Genomic DNA, 13503 nt, shown 5'->3' with positions numbered 1-13503 from the left:
TCCTGTTTGCATGGAACGTGCATACTTTACTTGGTGTGATGGCCATGCAGAGTATTGGTGTTGAGGTTATTTATGGTTGTGTGTGCCTTTTATGGGTGTGTACTTGAGTTCCCTGTGTGAGGGGGTGTGTGAGATTGTGTGTGCTGCTATTTGCTCTGTGTGAAGGTGTGAATGGTGGTGTTCAGCTCAAAGCTTATTTCCTGTACGGTGTATGCATGGTTCATGAAGTTCTATTTTACTTTCATTGTTTCAGTGTTATGTTCCTTTAGTTTGGCTGTTATGTATTCCGTTTCTTGTGTTCCTTTTATGTTCTTGTACTTTATTGAGCTACTGTTCGTGCGGGGGGGCGAGTGAGGGGGAGATGTGTGCTATTACCCCTGTGCCCTCAGCTCTTACCTGTGCCCTCAGCTCTTACCCTACCCTGTGCCCTCAGCTCTTCCTAGGCCCTCGCTTCTGACTCCTGTGCCCTCAGCTCTCACCTCTCACCCCTCTGCCCTCAGCTCTCACCCCTCTGCCCTCAGCTCTCACCCCTCTGCCCTCAGCACTCACCCCTCTGCTCTTACCCCTGTGCCCTCTGCCCTCACCCGTGCCCTCATCTCTGACACCTGTGCCCAGTGACCCTCACCGATGACCATGGCCAGCATGGCGGGGGAGATCGTGGCCTTGCTGCTGGCCCTGTCCGGCTGGGTGCTGGTCTGCTCCACGCTGCCCACCGACTACTGGAAGTGTGTGGCTCTGTGTGTGTGTGTGGCTCTGCGTGTGGCTCTGTAGGTATATATGTGTGTGGGACTCTGTGTGGGTCTGTGCGTTTGTGTGTGGCATTTGCGAGAGATTAAGCTATTGGCATTGTAAATGACAGTGCCATTTATTTATCTATTTTCAAAACCAACACAAATAAATGTTTTGTCATTTACAGTGCCAATAGCTATAACTTTTCCAAAGGCGAAACCATTGCATTGTAAATACTTGTTGTAGTTCCTTCGGACTGCTTGGAGTTGATCGCGATGAAGGGTGGTGGGATACAGGATGGCCAGAGGGCTGAGGCCGCAAGTGCCCTAGCTTCAAAGGGGCTACCACCTCTGATAGGCAAATGTGAATCACCCTGCAATCTGCCTGTTCCTTTGTGCATGTAGGCAGGCTGTCATATCTTCTAAGGGGGGAAAACCAGTTGCAGAACCAGTTTTCGTGAAGGGATAGCTCTTGGATTTGGGCAGGGAGATGCACTGTGGGATTGTTTAATGTGAACTCACAGGAAATAATGTAAAAGTGGGTAGGATTGATACCCTCGAGAATAGCTACCTCATTGCCTCGTGAGTCCTCCCCACCCACAAACTCGAAATATGCATCAAAGCGGCACCCCTGGCTTCCAGTCTAAGAACACTAGTGGACTCGGAAAGGACAGATGAAGCACACTGCATCTGCTGAACCTGTGGACATCAGAAAGGAAGGCTGCATCCAGGATAACTGCACCTGCTGCACTACTGAGCCAAGAAAGGACTCCAGAAGGAGAAGGGAGGCTCCTCCCCTACCCTCCTGCCAAGGACCAATGAGTGGACTCCAAGGGCTAGTAGGCTTGTCTGCTGTTAATCTGCAGGGATACAAAAGCTAAACAAGCCCTAGACACTAACTACACACTGCCCAGCTGACAGGTTCCCGCTGGACTCACCTTGGTGTAGCCTATGAGACTGAGTTTCCGCCCCCAAGAGGCTCCTCTCAGGTCTTAGACCTTTGGCTTGTGCTGGCGTGGACTCCTTCTCAACACTTTCTCAAAGCAACATGTTGCCCATTTTGGAGAGATAAAACAACAATACTCTATGCAAAAACTATTCTAAAATGGCCACTCAAAAAAAACACAGTGGGAGGCTAATTTTAAATGGTATTGAGCATAGTGTGTCATTGTTGTACTGATGTGAGATGGCTGACATAATGCTTCTAAATGTGGCAACCATATTGGAACTGTAAAACATGTGAGCTGCCCAGTAGCAGGAGAGCTGAAGGGTGATCTTAAAACACAATTAAAAGGAGACGAAATAACAAAAACTGAAATTAGAAAAGGAGAAAATGGAAAATTAGAAAAACTGGCTTACTTGCCCTGACACTGATGTTCACTCATTTTCAGGAGGATGTACACATGTGATTAGACAAAATGACACTCCTTACAGGGCAAGAGACACAATGGCGGAAGTGTGCTGACACACTGCCCATTGCTGTAGGCTGTCATAAGTGAAAGCAAAATGTGTACGACACTCGAACACTATGTATATTTCTGTAGGTATATGCATGTATTCATTAAGAAATATATGGATTGCAAAACATGACATACAACCTTTCAGGCCATCTTAAAAGGAATATCACAGTGAAATTAGTTGGTCCTAAGATTGTCAGATGGGTTACACAACACCAAAAGGTTTAACACGGTGTGATAATAAATCACCCTAGAATGCCTGCCAGCTTTAATACATGCTTTTCATAATAAACCAGTCTGATCTATTGCTTTGTAATGCAGTAGACCTGACTTATTTATTATGAAAAGCATACCTTTTCCAAAGCACCAATCTGGCCTGTAGCCTTCATCATCCATCTACTTTATTTTTCATAACTTTTCCTACAAGACATGTTTCAGGAATACATACATAGAATTAGAAATATACACAGCAGGTGGGGTTTTTAGGACTTCAGAAAAGGTGGGCGCACTACCTAGAGTAAACGTGATGTTATGGGACAATGGTGATAGGGGTGTGATGCGGTGGGGCGAACGGATAAGACCCCTTAACCGTTCACTAGTGGGTTAAATTAATAACCTACAGATACATGAATAACTACAATGCCCTCACACACACAAAATACAGTATAACCGTATGGTAGGCAAAATCACAACAAGATTCAAATATTGGAGCTTGATTAAGACAATTGCAATCGAAAACTGTATAATTCAGGAATCAGGTGTAGATTTATTGGTTCCAAAAACCGCCGACGCGTGTTTCGTCGCGTGGGAACAGTATTACTGCGACTCGTCAGGGCTTAAGACACGACCTCAAGACACGTCTGTCTCGGTCGATAAGTTTTCTACTGTCTGATAACGTAGTTATGAGTAATCCAGAGAAATAGTTTATGTTCTTAGTCCCTTGATTGTTCCATCTAAAATTTGCCGTCGAGCAGTCTAATTTGGGACTGGTAATGTCAGTGAAGCTTGATGCGGTGTGTATCAAGCTGTAGACCTGGAGGGGATGCTGGGTCAAAATTACGATATGGTTTGTATAACCCGATGCCGAAAAATCATAAGCCTGTTATCCCTCCTCCTGAGTTTCCCGGTCGCCGTTTTCCGAATTTGGCTGGTTTTTGGAACCAATAAATCTACACTTGATTCCTGAATTATACAGTTTTCGATTGCAATTGTCTTAATCAAGCTCCAATATTTGAATCTTGTTGTGATTTTGCCTACCATAAGGTTATACTGTATTTTGTGTGTGCGAGGGCATTGTAGTTAATATAGAATTAGAAATATGTATAAAATACTCCTGACAAACCAATATAAAGCTCTTCCCAAAATGGTTTAGCAAGGATCATTTAAGTGCAAATCTTCTACCCCTAGGGTTTGTCAAGTCAAAAAACCCTCCCCTATTTGGTAATCTGTGAGATTCATATAACGAAATGCCTGTCCACAGGTTTTACAGAGCATAATAACAATCCACCATTAAAGGCATTTGACATATACGGGTCGATTACGATGTCGGGCGGTTTGCCTCCGCCAGGCTGGCGGTGGCCATCGCTGGCCTGGCGGAGGCAAACCGCCCGACATCGCAAGCCCAATTCCCCCTGCCATATTAGGATGGCGGAGGGGAACGTGGCTGTGCAAAATACCGCTCGCCTGTTTTCCGCCCCGGTCGCCTTGCGGCCGGGGCGGAAAATGAGTAACATGCAGGCGTGTCTGTCAGACACGACCCGCAACATTACAATGGGCTTTTTTCAATGCCTTTCCGTGGCGGCAATGCTGCCACGGAAAGGCATGCGGTGTTCACTCTGGGGGCCCCCTGTGGGCCCCCAGAGTGAAGGCCAAAGGGGGGTGGCACACGGGGGGTACCTGTGGTACCCCCCTGCCTTTGCATGATCGAAGAGGCAGGCACCGCCCGGTGCCTGCCGCTTCGATTGTGCAAAGGCGTGCTTTTGTTTTTAACATTGTGGCGGGCGGAGCAGTGAGCACCGCCCGCCACAATGTTAAATTGAGGAATGCGCCCGCCACTGTGGCGGGCGCATCCTAATGGCAATGTCGGGACCCCCGCCCTTTAGGCGGGCGGTCCTGAGTTCCTAATGTGCCCCATAGTTTTCACAATAAATTAAACAGGCTTGCTGCCTTTGTGGACTGGTGTTCTGGAGTGACATGTTTTGGAGTTGAATTATGTGGTGTGTTGTTAAAGTTAGTGGTATGATATGGAAATCTGTTGTGTGGGGTGGAGATATGTGGTTTGTTGTGTAATTGCGTTATGTAGTTGAAATTTTTGATTTGGGGTGGAATTATGTGGTGTGTATTGGAAATGTGTGAAGATGAATTGTGTGTCATGGAACTATGTGGTGTTGAGTAAAACTATGCTGATTGGCTGGCTCTGCATTGCCCGACACCAACAACTAAACATAGTTCTAACTACTAAATGAAAAGTCGTAAATGTGCTCACTCTGAAATCCCAAGATAATGTAAAAGGTAGGCATGAAAAAAGTATGCCAATGGGAAATCAAATTACATTAATGGAAAATAATGTATGATGTTGAAAAAATAATTGTATTACACAACTGCCATCCTTTACACCAAGGTCTAATGACTATAATTTATATAAGTACATTCTGGCAACTTGTAGCACAGCCTATTGCAACAGCATCCATTAACAAGAAGCCCAAAAACACCTCCAGACAAATATCACATCCTCTGAAGTATTTTGACAGGACGCTGTTCAAGACTGTACATGGCTTGACCCTCCCAAACTGACGGCAACGGCAGATATGTAACTACAGTGCAAGATGTAAGGAGACGTGTAAGCTGTCAGCACAGAAGATGCTGCTATCGGCCATACAAACAAATGGTGCCTGTAAATTTCTTGTTATGAAAAACAACTTGCTGTTGGGCTCACATTGGGCCCCAAACATGAAATACCAGCAAACTTGTGAATCCTTTAATGTCAAATATGATTAATAAGCAAGGGTAGCATCTGTATCAGGCGCAGCCTTGGCACACTCTCTCGAACTATATGGAACAAAATTCAGAAGAACTTAAATGTGACTACATTAGAAAATAACGTTTTTACGTAAACTGAGATCAAAAAGTTTTGTTTTTGATTTTAGCATTGTCTCGCACAGAAAACATGCATACGTACATTGTTAAACTTAAAGGGAATTCATGATGAAACTAGAGAATAGGAAGGGCATACGCGCATATTTCGCGTATTAAAAAGTCACACGAAAAAACTTTTTTAACACGTATTAGAAGTGTTTTTTTAACCCTTGATGCAGTTGAACATTTTATTAGAAAGAACGAAAAAATATTACACCTGAGGATGACATCAGCATCAACTTGCATTAGAAAAAGCTATGCTTCTAAGGGCCTGCATTCAGGGTGTTAGTGTGTACTCGTGTTAGAAGTGATTAGTCGAAGCGCTAGGTGACAGCAGGATCGTAGCGTGGGCTGGTCTGATAGAGGATGCAGCCAGGGCTGATGCTCGCATACGTTAATTCATTATGCCTACGCCCCACCAGCTTCAAATTCCACCAGCCGCCACTGTGCATTCTTCTTTCTATGATGTCCTGCATTCCAGGCAAAGAAAGCATCAGAACCTGAGCAGGAAACACGGCAATGTCGAGCATAGTGCTTCAGTTGGCAGCGTGCTCCCGTAGGCCAACAACCGTCGTGAGCACTACCTCCTTAATGCAGCGCACGTCCGTTGGCCGACGCAACCCCGCCCATTGATTAAAACTGCAGCAGCGGAATTCGCACCGCAGTTAAGCGGCTAAAAAGCAGATTAACAAAAATAACTAACCTCTAGTTAATGCATGGTGATGATAAAACGGTGCACAGACATAATATCGACTCCAAAATATCGTTTGGACATAATATCGAGTAGTAAATATAGACTGGACAAAATATCGACAGGACAGAATATAGATAACCAAAATATCGTTTTTAAGGTAAGCGATTTAATATCGACTGTTAAAAATATAGAAAGTTAAAATATCGAAGTATATAATATAGATAGTTAAAAATATCAATTGTTTAATAATATTTAATTTTTTATAGTGTATTTATATGTTATAATATGTGTGAAAAGTGTGTATTTATGTTATAAATAATTTTAATTCATTAATTTTGTTTTTATAATTATTGCGTAATTTAATTCTGTAGCGGGTTGTGGGTTTATAGGGGAATAGGGTGGGAAGTAATTTAATTATAATTAATTAAATATGTAAATTTATTTATTGATAGTAATTTTTAATTATTTGTTAATTAATTAAATTGTAATTGGTAATTAATTATAATTAATTGATTAATTGGTAACTATGTAAATTTTACTAATTTATTTTCTGTAGCGGGTTGTGGGTTTATAGGGGAATGGGGTGGGAAGTAATTTATAAATAATTAATTAAATAATTACATTTATTTAAATTCATTTAATTGGAAATAATTGTTAAATAATTTTTAATTATTAAATAATTAATTGTTAATTTTTTATTAATTTGAATTAATAGGTGATCAATTGAAATAATTATTGTTAATCAGTAATTGTAATATATTAATTATTATATTATATACATTTTTAATTATTTTTAATTAATTATTATTAGATATTCATTTTGTAATTTTTAAATAATATATGAAGTATTTACTTTCCCTAATGTTGTATTCTCTGGAGTGGGAATAGTAATTTTAACCCTTACGCTATCCAACGTTTTCTCTACTGTTGCACCCACTGGAGTGGAAATAGTAATTTTAACCCCTACGCTATCCAACGCTTTCCCTACTGTTGCACCCACTGGAGTGGGAATAGTAATTTTAACCCCTACGCTATCCAACGCTTTCCCTACTGTTGCAATCTTTGGAGTGGGAATAGTAATTTTAACCCCTACGCTATCCAACGCTTTCCCTACTGTTGCACTCTTTGGAGTGGGAATAGTAATTTTAACCCCTACGCTATCCAACGCTTTCCCTACTGTTTCACTCTTTGGAGTGGCAATAGTAATTTTAACCCCTACGCTATCCAACGCTTTCCCTACTGTTGCACCCACTGGAGTGGGAATAGTAATTTTTACCCCTACGCTATCCAACGCTTTCTCTACTGTTGCACTCTTTGGAGTGGGAATAGTAATTTTAACCCCTACGCTATCCAACGCTTTCCCTACTGTTGCACCCACTGAAGTGGGAATAGTAATTTTAACCCCTACGCTATCCAATGCTTTCCCTACTGTTGCACCCACTGGAGTGGGAATAGTAATTTTAAACCCTACGCTATCCAACGCTTTCCCTACTGTTGCACTCTTTGGAGTGGGAATAGTAATTTTTACCCCTACGCTATCCAACGCTTTCCCTACTGTTGCACCCACTGGAGTGGGAATAGTAATTTTTACCCCTACGCTATCCAATGCTTTCCCTACTGTTGCACTCTTTGGAGTGGGAATAGTAATTTTTACCCTTACGCTATCCAACCCTTTCCCTACTGTTGCACGCACTGGAGTGGGAATAGTAATTTTTACCCCTTCGCTATCCAACGCTTTCCCTACTGTTGCACCCACTGGAGTGGGAATAGTAAATTTTACCTCTACGCTATCCAACGTTTTCCCTACTGTTGCACCCACTGGAGTGGGAATGGTAATTTTAACCCCTACGCTATCCAACGCTTTCCCTACTGTTGCACTCACTGGAGTGGGAATAGTAATTTTTACCCCTACGCTATCCAACGCTTTCCCTTCTGTTGCACCCACTGGAGTGGGAATAGTAATTTTAACCCCTACGCTATCCAACGCTTTCCCTACGCTTGAACTCTTTGGAGTGGGAGTAGTAATTTTTACACTTTTGTTATTGTACGTTAATAATATTGGCTATTATTTAATTATATTTTGTTACTATATATATATGTTTTACCAAATATGATGTAAAAACATTTTTTTTAACTTTCATTAATTATTTAATTATTATAAGTTAATTTAAGTATTTTTAAGTATATTGTAGTCATTAATTTTTAATATTAATTTAATTTAACATTGTTTTTAGTAAAGTCGATATTTTTTAAAACTATATTTTAGTAAACAATATTTTTAACTCGATATTTTTGTACTTACCTGTTTGTAGATAGAAACTCGATATTTTGACTGTCAATATTTTCTCAACGATATTCTTGATGGTCGATATTCTGTCCCTCGATATTATGTCAGTGATCCGATAAAACAAAATACATGTTGTGTGTGGAGACCGACCATAAACTATGCAATTTATACTGCCGGCATTTACCTAAAGCCTTTGTTATATATACACACTAGCTTACCTGTCCCGCGTTGCTGCGATCTCAGAAGAAAGGAAATTTAAGGAAACTTGTTATGATAACATTTAATTTACATTGTGTCATTTTTATTGAAACTTATACATTTGAATATGGAAAACATTTTAAAGTGTTGTTTTAATTCTGTTTATTTATTCGAGTGCTTGTGGATACCAAGTATTTTTAGTTATTCTGTCTAGTGCGTACACAAATAAATCAGAAGGTTTTCCGACGCGTGAGCTGGCCACATACAGTTGTGTATGTGAGAAGCACGGATTCTCCAAATCTAGTCCACACACTTGCAGCGATTGTCCTTGTGCTTTGTTGATGGTCATTGCAAAAGCGAGTCGCACCGGAAACTGTAAACGTTCAGTATTGGAAAGATTATGAGGGGCCGGGGGGGGTCGATATTTAACAAATTTTACTTTTTATTGTTTGCCAGAAACCTTCGCGGGAGTGTACTCAACAACTTTTAACACATTTTTCTTTTTTTGCCGAAAACGTTTGCGGGAGTGTACTCAACAACTTCCCAAAGTTTCATGCCGATCGGATGAATGGTGTAGTAATGCATAAAGGACAAACAGACATACTTTTTATATATATATATATAGATTGGAATTGACAACATCAAAACTGTTCCTAAGTCACACCAAACTTGAAGAGAATGAATGTGACAAGACCCTGCTGGACAGCTGTGACTGCTGATAGACAGCTTGTTCAAGGGGCATTGTAGCTTTTATTTCGTAAACACAACCCACTTAATTTGCAACATTGGAGCTCCTGTGGTGTGACCCATTTCTTCAACCATCCTGCTGGCGTCTTTCAAGCCGCATTCTCAAGCACTGCTAAATGAATAAGGGAAGCACGCTAAGTAGTGCACGGAGCAGTTTTCTCAATGTTGTTAACTTGAATACACCTCAGAAAAGCTCACCAACATAAAAATATACCAGTATGCAGTTGTTTGCCTTTTTATATGTTGTCAAAATTACTGGGAGTGTTCATGATGCCAATAGATTTTGTGCTCGTCCTCGGAAAAGTAAACAAAACTAGATAAAGCATGGCGATCGTGAAGGGGGCGCCGCGTTATCGATGAAAACAAAACGCAGTGACCCGAGAAGCTTAAATGCTAATCAAATGTAAAAAGAGAAGCAAGCAAAAGCCTTTGCAGCCCAATATAGGTACGAAAACGCCAATACATTTGAATAAAAATGGATAACCTGCTCCACCCTCTAAAATAAATAAACAAGACCAAGCGAGGCGATTGTGGAGTGGGCGATCTTTAACACCTTAGCTGCTATGGAACGTTCAGCTCCAGTGCTGAACGTTCCATTGCGCAGGTGCAGTTGGAACATCCAATGGCCGACGGCAGCACTCCCGAGGTAGTGGTGCCGTCGGCCGTTGGACGGGCGCAGCACTTATGAGGTTAAAGATTAAACAAAACACAACCACTGCTGGGAAGTTCTCATCCTCTGCAACGTGAATAAAAGTAGATAAAGCACGGCACTCGCGAAGTGGGAGCCGCATTAACAATGAAAACAAAATGCAGCTTAAATGCTAATCAAATGTAAAAAAGAGAACAAGCGAAAGCCTTTGCAGCACAATATAAGAACAGAAGATCAAAGGGAACATTCCAAATCCAGCAGATGGTTGAAAAGCAACTAATAGCAAGCAGTGAGGGCTGGAAAGCAACCATTTAAAGAAAAATAGTTCTGCCAAGCAACTGTTCAAGAATGAAAGTGTAAGGAAACTGTACTTGGCCTGTGCTCCTCTGTCTTCGAACGAAAGTGACGTATAGGCTGCAAACGAGTTAGGAGGCAGCGAAAAGGAGCGACACTGGAGTGAATGTATTGCAAGCAGCACGCAGTACCAAAGTAATTCTTTTGACAAATGACATGGACTTTTGGAGAGTTATTAACGTTCCCTTTCTTAAACCAACTTCATCACCAAGTCTGGATTGTCATGCGGATGAGGAATCTAGGTTTGTATATTTTTCCTTAATATTTGACCCTAATGTTGAGGGAATGACTACCCAGTGGGCAGCTATCTCTCCCTCCACTAAACCTCATTTTTAACCATCATGAGATCAGAGCGGCCCTTATGCAATGCTCCAGTAATAGAGCCCCCGCCCGGATGGTACTCCAATAGATTTCTTTACTGAGCGGCCAGACATATGGGAACCGGTGCTGACAAGCATTTTTAACGTAGCTGCTAGAGTGGGTCCACCAGACTCATGGGCGAAATCTATTTTAATCCCCATTTACAAGAAAGGAGATAAATCTGAGTCTAAAAACTATAGACCTACTTCTCTCCTGGACAGTACTTCAAAGCTTATTGTCTGGGTTCTATTGAACAGACTTGAGGAATGGGCCACCAGTAATAATGTCTTGATTCCGGTCCAGTATTGTTTTAAATAGGGGATGGGCGCTCAAGATCAGTGCCTCAAATTAAGTCTGTTAATCGCCAAGTATACCCAAGCTAGGCAGGGCAAGTTATACTTGGCTTTTATGGACTTATCTGCAGCATTTGACTGCGTAGCACATCACCATCTATGGAAGATAATAAAGGAAATGGGTATCGATGAGGCAATCATCCTCTTTATAAGGGAGCTTTACTTCTCGGCCTCGGCCTGTGTCCGATACAGGAGGCAGGGAGCGTGCATTAGGGTGTTTCCAATCAACAGGGGTGTCCGACAGGGCTGCGTACTCACCCACTTCTTTTTTCCATCTATACTAATGGGGTAGAGGCTCCCCTGGCGGACTCATTATCAGATGTCCCCAAGATCAATCAAAAAAAAAGAAAAAAAAAAAAAAGTACCCCGGGTTGACTAACTGTCCCTTCTCCAATTAATCAAAAGGTCCCAAAATCTCAAAGATCGGGGGCTACATGTTCTAGATAGGTCGACCTTCGATGCTGCATATAGTGAAGACAGCCACTCTACGTGCGTTGGAGGATTTGTGTTGACCCAGTTTTTGCAGATTTCTCTTCTTGCTAGTAAGATGGCATAGAATAAAAACTCTCTCTCTAATCCCTTGATGTTATTATTTAGGCCGAAGATGATTAAAGACCATGAGCACGGAATAGATGATCTGAGGATAGATTCGAGTGTTGTCCTGACTTCTTGCCAAAAGGTGGCGATGTTCGGGCACTCACAAAACATATGAAGATCTGAGGCTGCTGGAAAGGAGCATTTGCTACAACACTTCCCGGGTTGGAATTTCGAAAGCCGTTTGGGGGAGTAATACGCTCGGTGAAGCGTGAAGAAGTGGTTACGCCTCAACCATGCTGCTTGATGATTTTATAGAGGAGGATAAAAGATTCCTCCCATATGTCCTCCATATGTAGTTCTCCCTCTGCACCCCAGAGTTTTTCCGGGAGGTTGGGGTCACGCTCTCCATCCTCTATGATGTGCCAGTAGAAGAGTGCGACTTCCTTTCTTCCCGCAGGTCTCTCCACTAGGGTGTTTTCTAGAGGACTATATTCTCCCATCATTGCTTTCTTCTTTGTTTGAGTCCGAAGCCAGCTAACCAGTTGTAACTATACTATCCAAGAGAGTGATGATGTTACTCTAAGCCTGAAAGTATCCCATTCCATAATTGATCCTTCTACCAGCAGTTCCCCCCCACTGTGTTATACCTGCATCTAGTAGGACTCTTTTAACTGCGTTGGCTTCTTGTGATGATAGCCCAGGTAAGTCCCAAATCGGAGCATGTTTGGATAGATATCCTATCCCAGCCTTGGATTTAATTTGAGACCATTCTTTTATAGTGCCCAGTAGTGAATTTAGTCTAATTTTTTTAAAGAACTTCTGGTGGCCAAACTTGAAGAGGAAACCGTTCACTGGAAGGTCTGAACCCAATAACATTGCCTTATACATAAGCCCATTTGCATTTTCCCAGGGGATCTTGAGTAGCATCCTGGAATGGGACAAATTAAATGCCAAGGCGTAGTATTCCAGGTCTGGCAATGCGAGCCCTCCTTTTTCTCTTCTCCTTCTCAGTTTTTTCCAGGCCAGTCTGCTGGATTTATATCCCCAAATAAATGAGTTGATGTTTTGCTGACATTTTGCAAGCTGTTTGGTATCAAAAGTTAGCGGGATGGAGTTGAAAATGAATGTAAATTTCAGGAGAATACTCATTTTTATCAGGCTGGTTCTCCCGTAGATGGTAAGCGGGAGAAAGGACCAAGCTTTCATCAAGGATTGGGATTCGCGGGAGATCCGGGCTAAGTTGTTTTGAGCCAGATGTTCTAAGTCTTTAGTTATTGTAACTCCCAGGTACCTCATTGAGGATTTTACCGGGAGTTGAAGATTATGAATATTCCAAACCATAATTTCCGTTTTCCCTGCATTTATTTCATATCCCGAGAATTTTCCAAAATCCTCTGCTTTCTTTATAATTATAGAGAATGCCGACGCGGGATCGGTTGTATAAATGAGTATATCATCGGCATAGAGTCCGACTTTCTTATCCCAGGCCGAAAAAGTGAAGTGTGGAATATTAGTATCCTCCCTGATAGACTGTGCAAATGGTTCTACGTATAAATTAAAAAGGAGGGGGGATAGGGGACAACCCTGCCTAGTTCCTCGGCTAATTTTAAAAGGAGTTGTTCGCGTACCATTTATTAGTAGGGATGCTCTGGGGTTATTGTATAATAAGCCTATAACCCTACAAAATTTGGGACCAAGCTGGAATTTTTTCATTATTATATTTAAGTATGCCCAATTTACCCTATCGAAAGCTTTTGTGGCGTCGAGGGTCATGATAGCCAGGGGTAGGCCGAAAGTTGAGGCGATGTCCGCGGCTCCCACCAGATCGTAAGTTAGGTCGGCCAATTGCCGGCCTCTAATGAACCCCTTTTGGTCAGGGTGGATAATTGATCCAGGCGCAGAGGAGGTTTGGAGTGCGTAGATTATTGATCTTTTTTTTTTTTCTCCCGGGTCCGATGATTAGGCCTAAAATCTCCTTGTCTAAAGGGAGGCACCCCAAGCCGT

The sequence above is a fragment of the Lissotriton vulgaris genome, chromosome 7 (genome assembly GCF_964263255.1).
Source record: "Lissotriton vulgaris chromosome 7, aLisVul1.2, whole genome shotgun sequence".
Classification (NCBI taxonomy): domain Eukaryota; kingdom Metazoa; phylum Chordata; class Amphibia; order Caudata; family Salamandridae; genus Lissotriton; species Lissotriton vulgaris.
This window is presented reverse-complemented; position numbering follows the sequence as displayed.